This window comes from Musa acuminata, chromosome BXJ1-5, assembly GCF_036884655.1.
Source record: "Musa acuminata AAA Group cultivar baxijiao chromosome BXJ1-5, Cavendish_Baxijiao_AAA, whole genome shotgun sequence".
Taxonomy (NCBI): domain Eukaryota; kingdom Viridiplantae; phylum Streptophyta; class Magnoliopsida; order Zingiberales; family Musaceae; genus Musa; species Musa acuminata.
In genome coordinates this window covers 25,163,426-25,175,956 of record NC_088331.1, presented here as the reverse complement: position 1 = coordinate 25,175,956, position 12,531 = coordinate 25,163,426, and positions in this window count along the sequence as shown.

The window sequence follows — 12,531 nt, the reverse complement described above, 5'->3', positions numbered from 1 at the left end:
TGAAGATGGAATTTCCAAGATGGAAAGATGGAGATTCGACCAATTGGATCTCTAAGGCAGAAATTTTTTTCCGTTTTCACAGAACCCCAAAAGAATCCATGGTAGAAGTTGCCTCAATCCAGCTCAAGGGAGATGCACTCCAGTGGTACGATTGGTATGAAACTTTCGACGGAGTTCCTTCGTGGGAGCAATTCAAAAGAGGACTTCTTGTTCGCTTTGGCCCATCCGAATATGAGAATGTTGATTGCCAGCTTGCCAAAATTCGTCAGACTTCTACAGTGTTAGAATATCAGAGTAGGTTTGAAAAATTATCAAATCAAGCTAGAGATTGGTCAGACCGACAACTTCTGGATACATTTATTGAAGGGCTTATTCCAGAGATCCGGTGTGAAATTAAGGCTCGTCAACCTCGCACTATGATAGTTGCAATCTCATTGGCAAATCTATATGAGATAATTATTAGCAAGGAAAGATCAGCAAGGGATTTGTACTATGATGAAAATTGGAATATGGAGCACCGATGTAAACAAGAGCAACTTCTGATGATTGAGCCAATTAGAGAGGAACCAGAAGTAAAAGAGTTGGACTCTGATCATAAAGGTATGAAAACCAATGAAGATATTAAAGCCATCACAGATACAGTGCATGCATTGGCTGGCTACACTAACCCACAAACTATAAAAATCGGAGGAACTTTGAAGCATCAACCTGTCACTATTTTGATTGATACAGATAACACTAATAATTTTATGGACAGGAAAGTTACAGCCCAATTAGCCCATCACATTGAAGGCTGTGATATATTCAAAGCTGATGGATGGATTTTAACTTATGATAGCAAAGGCCAGGAATTTCTTCCAATGATTACTACACTGAAAGATCGACCTATTGCTTACACTGTCAAAAAGTGGAGACCATACTTACTTGATCAACGGGTTGTGATGCGTTGCAGATAGTCTATGGCTAAAGTGCTGAAAGAGAGGTATTGTAGCGGCGACGACACTGCAGCGGCGACGACACTGTAGCGGCGACCACAGTGTAGCGGCGTACTGTAGCGGCGACCAGATTTGGGTCCAGAGTACAATCTGACTCCTGCAGCGGCGACGACACTGTAGCGGCGACCAGATCTAGGGCGACGTACTGTAGCGGCGACCAGATTTGGGTCGACGTACTGTGGCGGCGGCGACACTGTAGCGGCGACCAGATCTGGGTCGACGTTACTGTAGCGGCGGCGACACTGCAGCGGCGACCAGATCTAGGGCGACACGACCAGATCTAGATCTAGGTCGACGTACTGTAGCGCCGACGACACTGCAGCGGCGACCAGATCTGGGTCGACGTACTGTAGCGGCGACGACACTGCAGCGGCGACCAGATCTAGGACGACGGTACTGTAGCGGCGACGATACTGCAGCGGCGACCAGATCTAGGGCGACGGTACTGTAGCGGCGGCGACCAGATCCAGATCTAGGTCGACGTACTGTAGCCCCTACAACACTGCAGCGCGACCAGATCTGATTCGACGGTACTGTAGCGGCGACGACACTGCAGCGGCGACCAGATCTAGGGCGACGGTACTGTAGCGACGATCTGAAATTCTGCAGCGGTGACTTTTCCCTATGGTGACGATTCTGTAGCGGTGACCAGAAGAGGGATCAAACATGGCATCGACGGCCCTTAGGGCTGGCGACGGTGGCGGGAGGGTTGAAACGATGGCAAGACTCCCTACCGTTATCCCTCAAGTTGCTCCTCCACCATATCCTCTCCAGAGAGAAACTCCTTCGATGAAGCAGCATCGAAGCAGGTCGCGCTCTAGATCGCGGCAGCCTGCTCTAATTTCCAATGAACCTCGGCCTTGGACTAGCCTATTCAAGACTCCGGTTGGAAGTCCAGATCTAAGCTTGGAATTCATTACGCCAGAAGTTCAGGCTGATAAGAAGATTGCTGTATACGAGACTGCTGATTCAGCAGAGCTTATTGAGACATGGTCAATGGCGATTGTTGGCTATGTGGTAGGTCTCAAAACATCTTATTTCCCATTATCCTCATTTATCAAAACTCGATGGGGAATATCGTCATTTGATCTTCATATGCTGGAGAACGGATTCTTTGTTTGCAAGCTATACTCTGAAGAAGATTTGCAACGAATCCTCGAAGGATTCTGGACTATCCGCGGTCATCCAATGATTTTACGACGTTGGTCTCCTGATGTCCGTTTGGAGTTAGATAGCCTACAGTCTATTCCATTATGGGTATCCTTTCAAGGACTGCCTCTACATCTTTGGAGTCGACGTTTTATTGCAAAGTTATGCAGCACTCTCGGACAGCCACTCTACATCGACAAAGCAACAGCAGCTCAGACGAGATTAGCATTTGCACGAGCATGTGTGCTGGTTTCTTCCGATGAAGATCTTCCTAATGAAGTTTTCTATCGCGATCTTGACGGGAACACTCGGAAGGTACATGTCTCATATTCCTGGAAGCCACAACGATGTCAGCGTTGCTTATCTTTTGGTCATGCAAATGGAGCTTGTCAGCAAACCCCACAACCAACCACAAAGGTCTATCGACCACGTCAACCACCTCAGCAACAAAGTGATTCTTCTCTAATGACAGTAGCACCGATGGTGGCGAAAACTATTGAGCATTCCGACTCGCAAGGAAAGCACCGCGGACAGAAGGACAATTCCAAAACTTTATCTCTTCCTATAATGTCAGAGCCTTCCACAACAGAGGTGTCCCATGGTACTAGTGGACAGGAGAAACATAAGTCAGGAACTTCATCTCTTCTAATATCATCGGATCCATCCACAATAGCTCAACGAACTCAGGCCCAAGCAAATCTCGCCAGCAACGATATTCTTCCTCAACAAACTCAGGCCACAACAAACATCGCCAACAAGGATATTCTGACTCAACAAACTCATGCCCCAACAAACCTCTCTAGCCACGCTGCTCCAACAAGTACTATCCAGGATATTGTGCTGCAACAATCTTATCGAGCTTCAACAAACCCTGCCAATCAAGACCACATGATTCAAGGTACTTTAAAGTTTAAAAATCTGCAAGCTGTAGATGAAGTGGATAAATATAGGAATAAAGCCATAAAAGGTAAGGATATTGTGCGGGAAGAAAATACAAAACCGAAGGATAAGAAAAAGGATGGTACAATCCATCCAAAGTCGTAGGATGAATACCTTACTACCTTTTCATTTGTTTATTACTAATGAAGATAACATGCTGGAATGTTCGCGGACTTAATAAGCCGGAGAAATGTTGGGAGCTCAACAGAATAATCAAGTCTGCCGCATGATATTGTTATTCTAGTGGAAACGAAAATTAAACAATCGCGCGTTCAAGCTCAAAAGAATTTAATATGGCCGGACGCATAACTGTTTACCAATGACTCAAATGAAACTTTTGGTAGAATATGGGTCTTATGGAATCCTAACTCTATTAATGCTTGGTTTATTTCTGCTACTGATCAATTCATTCATCTTAAGGTAGAGGATAAAAAGAATGGCTGTCAATTCAATTTCACTGGTATATATGCTTCAAACAGTATGCAAGAAAGAAATACTCTTTGGTCTGACCTGACTAATATTGTAAATGGCTGTCTCAATGTACCTTGGATTGTTCTTGGAGACTTTAATACTGTTCGGTACACAAATGAAAAAGTGGGGGGTAGACAACTTTCAGAAAGTCAGCTTCAAAGTTTTAATGATTACATTGACACTGCAGCATTGTTTGATATGAAATCTGTGGGTAATTGGCTCTCCTGGAGTAATCAAGGTGCTGCTAACAGAAAAATAATGGCTCGACTTGATAGGTGTTTGATTAATCATGAATGGTTAACAGTTTACCCAGATTCACTTCTTGAGTATGGTGCTCCTTTGTTTTCTGACCATTCTTTAATGTATATACACGCAGAAAAAGCGACACCAAGAGGCAAGAAACCGTTTAGATTCTTTAACATGTGGAGTACTCATCCTCAATTTCTTGATGTTATCAGATCTGCTTGGAATGTTAATGTGCATGGATCTCCCCCTTACATCTTATGTCAAAAGCTCAAAGCCTGTAAAGCAGCACTAAAGGAGTGGAATACAAATACCTTTGGCAATATTACCACCAGAGTTCAATTTTGCAGAAAGGAACTAATGTCATTGCAACATGAGCTGCAACTTCAGCCAAATGATGAAAATATTATCTACAAAGAGACGGAAGCCAGAAATAACTTCATGCAAGCCTTAAAACAGGAGGAAAGTTTTGCAAAGCAGAAGTCTCGACAGCATTGGCTTACACTAGGGGATTCCAATACTAAATTTTTCTATGCTTCAATTGCTACTCGAAGGGCTGTTAACCGTATCAGCAAATGCAGAGACAAAGATGATAATCTTATTGAGAATTTAGATGAGGTTAAAGCACACACAGAGCAATTTTTTTATTCCTTACTCAATCAAGCTGGGAAACCTAATAACATTCATGTGGAGCCGACTAGAAAACTTGATTCGGAAGCTATTTCAATCCTCAATGCCCCAATTACAGATGACGAAATTGTATATGTTGTCTTTAAGTCACCAAAGCACAAAAGCCCAGGTCCAGATGGATTTCCAGCTGAATTTTACCAAACTGCTTGGTCTATTATTGGAAATGATGTGATCAAAGCTTGCCAACATTTTTTCTCTTCAGGTCATATTCTTAGAGAGATGAATTGCACTTTTATTTCTTTAATTCCGAAGAATGCAGGGGCTGATTCACTAGAGAACTATCGACCCATATCATTATGCAACTTTATATACAAGATCATCTCCAAAGTATTGGCAAATAGAATGCAAAAGGTATTACACAAGATCATTAGCCCAAATCAAGCTGCTTTCATCAAAGGGAGAAGTATACATCATAACATTTTGCTTGCTAATGACTTGGTCAAAGATTTGCATTCAAAAGCAAGAGGGACAAAAATCTGCATTAAAGCTGATCTAAGGAAAGCCTTTGATTCAGTTAATAGGAAATTTATCTATAAGATGCTCCTTGATATGAACTTTCCCACAGCAATGGATTAATTGGATTCAATCTTGCCTAGAAACTCCAAAGTTTTCGATACTCTTTAATGGCTCATCAATTGGTTTTTTTGGGAGCACGAATGGCATCCGACAAGGTGATCCACTCTCTCCGTATCTTTTTACTATTGCGATGGAAGGACTTAGCTGTATGTTGGAACACGCAGTCTTAAATGACAGCATTAAGGTACCCAGTGCTGGCTCTGTTCATATATCACATATAACATTTGCAGATGACTTACTTATCTTTCTCCAAAATGAACCAACTTCAGTAAAGAACCTGGCTACTATTATGAATGACTTTGGTATGGTTTCTGGACTTCAGTTAAATCATGCGAAAAGTAAAGTATATATGAGCCCTTACGTTGAGGATAATGTCTTTATTTCACAAACTTTGGGGGTTAGTGAAGGAAGCTTGCCAGTTCCTTATTTGGGTCTCCCGCTCATATCCACAGGCATTCACAAAACCCACTGTCAACCTATCTTGCAAAAAATAAAGAATAGAATTTCTTCTTGGAAAAATAGGTTTCTATCAAAAGCAGGACGACTCGAACTCATCCGTTCGGTATTGCACTCCTACTCTATATATTGGTGTAATGCATTTCTTCTGCCTGCTGGACTTCTCCAAGATATTGAACGGTTATTAATGAACTTCTTCTGGAATGACACAAATGATAAGGCAATGCATATGGTAAATTGGGATAGTATTTGCTGTTGAATCTCGGATTTTGATGATGAAGTCAATTGTCATTTGTTATCTAATCTATGTGTTGAGATAAGTGTGCAGGATTAACTACGATGAGATTAAGACAAGCAGCAGGAGTTGCGCCGGAGTCAAGATCATGATCACGTTGGGAGTTCGAGAGTTCGACGGAAGTTCGGACGGTCGTCGGAGGTTCAGAGAGAACAGATCCGAGAAGTCCAGAAGCTTGCCAAGCGAAGCTCGTCGGAACTCGCCAAGTGGATCGTCGCAAAGTCCAGGAGTATGCCGGATGTCCGCAGAAGGATCACCGAGGGTTATCGGTTGATCGACGGAAGTTGGCCGGAAACTCGCCGGAAGAAGCGATTGACGCATCGGAGCAAGCTGCAGAAGTTGTCTTAGAGATAATCGTAGTTAGCACGATGATTAAGCATGAAAATGGGAGGTGATCCCATTAGCTTAATCTTGGGGCAATTGGGCCCCTGAAAAGATTCAAAGTGGGTCGAATGGAGTGAACCATTCGGACCCTGATTGCACCAGGAGGTGCAACCGCCCCAGCCAGGAGGTGCAACCGCCTGGGCTGTGGGGTTGAGAGGTGCAACCGCCTGGGCTGTGGGGCTGAGAGGTGCAACCGCCCCAGCCAGGAGGTGCAACCGCCTGGGCTGTGGGGCTGGGAGGTGCAACCGCCCCAGCCAGGAGGTGCAACCGCCAGGGTTGCAAGGCTGGGAGGTGCAACCGCTCCAGCCAAGAGGTTGCACCGCCAGAGCTCAAGTTCCGAGCTCTGCCAGGCGATGCAACCACCAAGCTCAGTCTTCGAGCTTTGGCAGAGTGGTGCATCAGCCTGAGCTCAGTCTCGAGCTTTGCCAGGTGATGCATTCACCAAGCTCAGTCTTCGAGCTATGGCAGAATGGTGCATCAGCTTGAGCTCAGTTTGGAGCTCTGCCAAGTGATGCAACCACCGAGCTCAGATTTCGAGCTCTGCCAGGTGATGCAACCACCAAGCTCAGTCTTCGAGCTCTGCCAGGTGATGCAACCATTGAGCTCAGTCTTCGAGCTCTGGCAGAGAAGAAGCAATCGGCAAAGCTCAGTCTTCGAGCTCTGCCAGGCGGTGCCACCTCTCCAGTCGAGAGGTGCAACCGCCTGATCCCAGAATTCTGGGATTTGATTGATTTGATCGTTTTGAGCTCGAATTTTGAATTGGGTTGGGGCCTATAAATACCCCACCCATTCAGCACTGAAAAGACACACCCCTATACCGAAATTGTGATCTTTTCTGTGATTCTAAAGAGCTCAAAAGTGTTGTAAAGCCCTTGAGTCTCCTCCTTCTGTTCTTCAAGTTTTCAACTGTAAAGTGAGGAGAGAAAGGTCTGTAAAGGTTGTCTCCTAAGCCTGTCAAAAGGAGAGAAACTGTAAGAGGGAAGTTTGGCCTTCGCCCATTGAAGGAAGGCAGCTAGTTGACGTCGGCAACCTCATCGGTGGAGGAAGCCAAAAGTGGAGTAGGTCAAGGCTGACCGAACCACTCTAAATCTCTGGTTTGCGTTTAATTTCGAGCACTTTATCATTACTGCAAACCTCCCTCATCACTACTGCTCTCTGCGCTTTCACGAACAAGTTCTAAGTGCTGTTCTTCCAAATCTGGATTCAGACGTAAACTCGTATTTTCATACATTACAGTTTACGTTTACGTTTGATTCTGCAGAACTGTTTTCCGCGCTTTTACGAACGAGCTTCCTTGCAGTTTACGCTTACATTTTAATCCTATTAATAACTGCAATCTGTCCTCTACGATTTTACGAACGAGTTTCAACATTTAGACGTAAAACTGCATTCGGACGTAAATCGGCTTTCTTCGCTCAATCATCAGATTTCAGTTTACGTTTACGTCTTGGTTTCATCTGCATACTGCCTTCTGCGAGTATACAAACAAGTTTCAAAGTTTAGACGTAAATCTGCGTCTAACTGCGTTTAGACGTAAATCTACGTTTAGACGTAAAACTGCGTTTAGACGTAAAACTGCGTTTAGACGTAAAACTGCGTTTAGACGTAATACTGCGTTTAGACGTAAATCTGCGTTTAGACGTAAAACTACGTTTAGACGTAAAACTGCGTTTAGACGTAAAATCTGCGTTTAGACGTAAATCTGCATTTAGACGCAAAACTGCGCTTAGACGCAATCTGCGCTTAGACGTAAAACTACGTTTAGACGTAAAACTGCGTTTAGACGTAAAATCTGCGTTTAGACGTAAATCTGCATTTAGACGCAAAACTGCGCTTAGACGCAATCTGCGCTTAGACGCAAAACTGCGCTTAGACGCAATCTGCGCTTAGACGCAAACTGCACTTAGATACAAACTGAGAATTTGCTTTTGCATCATAATAGTTTTTGAACAAACGCAGCTTTTGGTTTTAAATTTATTATACGATTTCCGCTGCACTAATTCACCCCCCTCTTAGTGCTCTCGATCCTAACAATTGGTATCAGAGCTCGGTTAACTCTCTAAAGGATTAAAACCCAAGAGAGATGGCATACGCCGGAAACCAAGAGGGGCATTCGATTACACGTCCACCCATGTTCAGTGGAACGGACTACACTTACTGGAAGACCCGAATGAGGATCTTTCTTATTTCTATGGATTTTGAACTATGGAATCTTGTTGAAAATGGATTTTCAAAATCTTCTCTTCCAATGATCGATTGGAACGATTTGGAAAAGAAGGCTTTCGCTCTTAATGCAAAGGCTATGAATGCCTTATTTTGCGCACTAGATAAAAACGAATTTAATCGTGTTTCAACTTGCGAAACTGCTTTTGATATTTGGCACACACTTGAAGTGACCCACGAGGGCACAAGTAGAGTGAAAGAGTCAAAAATCAATCTGTTGCTGCATTCTTTTGAACTTTTTCGAATGAAACCGAGTGAAACCATTGGCGACATGTTTACCCGTTTCACGGATGTCGTCAACGGTTTAAAAGGTCTCGGAAAGAGCTTTTCGGATTTTGAGCTTGTTAATAAGATACTAAGATCCCTTCCTAAGAGTTGGGATCCTAAAGTCACCGCCATTCAAGAGGCAAAAGATCTGCAAAATTTCCCTCTTGAAGAACTAATCGGGTCATTAATGACCTACGAAATGACCTGCAAAGCTCATGAAGAGCAAGAAGACATCCTTCCAAAGAACAGGAAGGATATGGCACTTAAAACTTCTGAATGCCACTTGAGAGAAAACTCAAGTGATGAGGATTGTGACGATGACTTGGCACTGTTGACAAGAAAGTTTAAAAAATTCTTCAAAAGAAACAAGTTTAAAAACGATATGAAAAATAAACTTGAACCTAAGAAGGACCAAGTGATCTGCTATGAATGTAAAAAGCCGGGACATTACAAAAGTGATTGTCCCCAAGTCAAGAAAAGAACAACAAAGAAGAAGGCGCTCCAAGCAACATGGGATGATTCGAGCGCATCCGAGGAAGAAGAATCCAACACCGAGCAAGTTGCTCATTACGCCTTTATGGCCATCGAAGGGGAGGTAACAGATTTATTAGATGCTGATTTATCTTTCGATAAATTATTAAATGCCTTCCATGATTTATTTGATGAATGCAAAGTTATAAATAGAAAATACAAGTTGCTAAAAAGGGTACATGATAATCTTACTTGTGAGTTTGATAAGTTAAAAGTCGAACATCATGATAGTTTAAACTCATGTATCAAATGTCATGATTTAGAAACTATACAAAAAGAAAACTTGCTGCTTAAGGACACCTTGAAGAAATTCGAGGTTGGTAGCAAGTCATTAAACATGATCCTTACAAACAAGGGTCATGCTCCCAAAAGAAGTGGGATTGGATTTGTGAGGAGTCCTCACCGAAATCCAACTACCTTTGTAAAAGGCCCCATCTTACACGTTCAACACCAAACCAAGTGCAACTTTTGTTGCAAATCTGGACACAAGACACATTGTTGTCCATTCAAGAAAATAAGTCCAAACAAATTAATTTGGGTTCCTAAAGGAACCATGATAAACTCTATGCAACATGATAGAAAATATAGATCTGTTTATGAGGCACCCAAAAGCAAATGGGTTCCTAAAAATCATCCGTTCCTATAAAAACATTAAAAGTCTAGGCCGGAGCAAGAAATAATGTTCTGCTCCTTAACTCTCAATGATCATAAACCAAGAATCAAAAAGGAACTCGCAACGCTTAAGTAACAAGTGGAAGCTATGAAATCACAAATACGATACAATTAGAAACTTATGATATCCAAATTCACATACCCCCCTGATCTTCAAAACCTGTTCATCTACGAATTAATTCTTGTAGAAACTAAACATGTCATGATCTTAAAAGGGACACCAAACAAACATTCGTATGCACGTTAAAAGATCTATCTTACAAAGAGCTTCTTCCTTAAATAAAAACTTATACGAAATCATGTAACAAACATCAATTGCTCTGAAACTCTCCTCAAGGCAAACTCTCCCAAATCAAATCATCCTAAGTACTCACCTGCTGCAGGCGGTGGCACCTCTCCAGCTGGCGGTTGCACCTCTAGCCATCACGGGTTGCCAGAGGTTGCACCGCTCCAGCCAGAGGTGCAACCGCCAGCAGCTCTGCCCTCTAAAATCACGCTAGGGCCGGCTAAGGAACCGACCCCAACTCACCCCCATTTCCTCCTCTACTCTTCCAAGACTCCTCCATTCCCACTTCACTCCTCTAAACTTTCCAAATACCTCCCATTTCGGAGCAAAACATCAAGAATCCTTCCTTCTCCTGAAGATTTCACAAAGGTATTCTCTAAGAAGCTCTTAAAATTCTGTTTTGTTCTTCATTTACTTTAGCTCATCATCATCCCTCTAAAACAACAGTAGTAATGGGATCTAGAAGATCCTCAAGGGACAAGGGAAAGAGGAGAGTAGTAGAAGAGTTTGATCTCACTCTTTTTTATTCCAAAAACCATGCTGAAAAATTTCTCTCCTTCGAACTAAGAAGCATTAATAAGGGAAAATATGTAGATCTGAATGAACTAAGAGATGTAGAGACTATCCATTGGTTTGCAAACCTAAATCTACTTCCCATTTTGCAGATCAACGAACCCATTTATCCTAGACTAGTTAGATTGTTTTATAACAATATGCAAAAAGATGATGAAGAAAGGATATCAACCTATCTATTAGGACAACACATTTCAATCACTGATAGATTCATTTGTGATATAATAGGTATTCCCATGAAAAGCATAGGACTTTACTTTAAAGGATCATGGGATGAAAATACTATTGGAACATCTTACGTTAACGCCTTAGGAACAATCCTTGCCAATCCTAACATAGAATCTATTTCTAAAAGTTGTGAACATCTAATGCCCTTTAACACTAAGATACTTCATCATATCATGACTAGTATAATTCTTCCTAAGCAATACCATCATGATGAAGTGAGTCAATTGGAATTAGGAATTATGTACCTAATTATGAAAGAACGTGACATTTGTCTTTGCTATCTGATCCAACAAAACATGTTGGAATTATCTACAAAAGATATGATGCTCCCATATGGTGGAATTATTACTAGAATAATGAAAGCTTACGACATTCAAATACCACTAGAAGAAGAAGTAATGAAATCAGATAGATACAGCATAATAAACAAAAATCTACTTCACCGACTAAGATGTCACTATAGAAACGGCAACTGGGTTAGAATGCCTAGAAGAACTAATCCCCCTGAACCTGAACCTGAACCAGAGCCGGAAACCCCAGTCTTTAGGAGTACCCACTCTCCTCCAATCTGTCCCTTTGAGGAAACACATCCGGTTGAGCAAACTCACACATCATCCATCGAAGATATCGGGATTCGGATGGACCGATTTGAGCAACGACAAGAACGGCTTGAACTTCGACAAGATCAAATCCTAACCGAGCTACAACAAATCCATCGACAATTTGACTCTTTATTTAGGCACTTTAATCTTCCACCTCATGAATAAGCTTGTATAAACATCTGATGTTTTTGATATGACATGTTGTAAACTCCTTATGTTATTCATGAAGGACTTTGTCTTTATGGTTATCTGATATACTGTACATATGTTACCCTGATATGGTTATCTTTGTCTGCGTAAGCATATTTGCAAACATCTCTTATTGTTTATCTCGGTTTTTGCACTGAAACTAAAAAGGTTTAAAAGCCTATGCCTTGAAAATATGAAGCAACATACCAAAGTAAGTTGATAAGTCAGCAGTATGACATTGATATGGTAGCTATTGCTAATATGATTGCTATCATGCCATGTATCAAACAAAAATTTGCATCATACGAGCTGATATCTTACCATGTGATGCAATGCTACACTTGCTGAAATAAAAATCCTGCTATGCAATATGATATAATGCTGCACTTGAAATAATTGTGTTACTACATCAAAATTATTCGAATGCTATTACTATTACATGCCTTGACAACGCTTGATCAAATAACATGTTGCAAATTATGTGACAAATACTTGAGTTATTACTATTACATGCCTTGACAACGCTTGATCAAATAACATGTTGCAAATTATGTGACAAATATTTTTAACCAAATGCATGTAAGAAGTTCATTTTTCGGGTTGTATGCTAAAAATGGGTTGTTCCCGTACACTCTTATGAAAACTCCTTGGAAAATGACTTTCCTCCGTCAAGCAAAAACAATAAAGTGATATATGTGTCATGACTTCCTTTATATGCTTGATAATGCTATCATGCTTTTTGTTGATGACAAAGGGGGAGAA